Genomic DNA, 1,972 nt, shown 5'->3' on the forward strand with positions numbered 1-1,972 from the left:
ATATATATATATATATATATATATATATACCAGAGTAAGCACATAAATGTGAAACAAGGTAGGAAAAATAATACTCGAATACCGGGGATAGTGTAATATGCTTTATTATTAAAGCTGCAGAAACATCAGAAAAATATCAAAAAAAAATTGCTTCTCAGAGTTTCACGTTCCCGTTCGTCGGACAGTTGTGTTTAAGAATTCTTAATCACAACTGTCCGACGAACGGCACTGTGTTTTATAACACATGTCACTTTGCGACACTTCGAGGACAAAATATTACAGCTAGTACTGTACTCCTGTTGTATATACATTATATGTTATACATATCGGTGTTATACAAACATATATACACTCACATACACATATAAACATACACACATACATGTATAAGCATGCATGCAAACAAGCACTCACATATGTAAGCATATATACATGTGTGTGTGTGTGTCTATATATATGTATATATATACAGATATATACATAGATATATGTCTGTATTTGTGTGTGTGTGTGTGTGTGTGTGTGTGTGTGTGTGTGTGTGTGTGTGTGTGTGTGTGTGTGTGTGTGTGTGTGTGTGTTGAAAAGGTAAAGAGATCTCATGAATAAATTCATATTAAAAAAAGAACATACTTTAGAAAAAGTAAGAAAGTATTTATATATTTATCACCATAATAGCTACCGGTTTCAATTCGTTTAAAAAGACAACTTAGTCTTGCTGGATTAAATGGAATTATAATAAATTGAACTTTCATAATATAAGTTCTGAAAGTTCACATGTTTTTGTTATAACTCACAGCAACGTATCAACAAAGAAATAACTTTCATAACCAAATACCAACCATACTTAAATTCCTGTAGCGAAGTTAAGGAGACAACTACCACCAAATCTGCTGCATTTTGGCTAAATTCACAAAAATGACCTTTACTAGTTAGGATTATAACTACTGCCACCACCATTTACAGCGTTACCTGCTGCTGCTACGGCTAGTAACAGCCTTGCCTGCTTCTTTAATAAGCAACTAATACGGCTATTATTGCTGCTCATATTACCGAGCAAAAATCAGGACGTTTTCATTTCTATAAGAGACTGAAACCGGTAGCCGCTTATTTAGATGAAAATATAACTTGTTGAATTTTCCTGATAAGGTTCTCAGGAAAATTCAACAAGTTATATCTTTTATCTTTAACATATGTTCCCCTATTAACCAGAAACTGTTCTTTCACCTCTCTTTCTCCTTCTCTTCTAACAAATTCACCTTACTACCACTCCTAAATTTTCTCTTTCTCTTCTCATCCTGACAATTTTATGTCTGAAATTCTTTCCTTTTATTTTCTTTGATTCTGTTTAAATGTATATACATGGGAGCGAAAATATTTTTATTTATTTATTTACATTTGACATAGTAAATGACCCCAGGCTTGTATTAACAAAGATCTTCCTCTAATCAGCTACAATCTAAGCAAAATTCCCGTCTCTTCCCCATTTCCTTTTCTTTATTCTTTTTCTTTTTCTTTGCCCACTCCTATGTCTTATTTCTTCATACATATGTCTTTCTTTTTTGTTCTCTCACTCCGAGCTTTCCAGTCATTTTCGATCAAATCTCCTGCGGCAATGCAACCTTCATTTAACTATGGTATCTTCGGCCTGATGAGTAGCTAGTGGAGTACATTCGTTAAGTAATTAATACTTTCAAGCTTTTGTTTGGAAACATATGTAGCCTGGATTTTACCTGCTCCATTCCCTAAATTTGTATAGAAAGATAGATAGATAGATAGATAGATAGATAGATAGATAGATAGATAGATAGATAGATAGATATGGTTAAATCGAAGAGACCATTACAGAGAATGCTTCTGATTTCGAGGACTAAAGCACTACCAGTGTGTTTGTGTGTATGTATGTGTGTGTGAGAGAGAGAGAGAGAGAGAGAGAGAGAGAGAGAGAGAGAGAGAGAGAGAGAGAGAGAGAGAG

General features: G+C 33.8%; 1 protein-coding gene across 1 annotated transcript in view; it reads right to left on the reverse strand.

Moving 5' to 3' along the window:
- The window catches only part of LOC106871029 (polypeptide N-acetylgalactosaminyltransferase 13), a 35,196-nt gene that overhangs the window by 21,476 nt on the left and 11,748 nt on the right, over positions 1-1,972 (reverse strand). The window lies entirely within an intron of this gene.

The sequence above is a fragment of the Octopus bimaculoides genome, chromosome 9 (genome assembly GCF_001194135.2).
Source record: "Octopus bimaculoides isolate UCB-OBI-ISO-001 chromosome 9, ASM119413v2, whole genome shotgun sequence".
Taxonomy (NCBI): domain Eukaryota; kingdom Metazoa; phylum Mollusca; class Cephalopoda; order Octopoda; family Octopodidae; genus Octopus; species Octopus bimaculoides.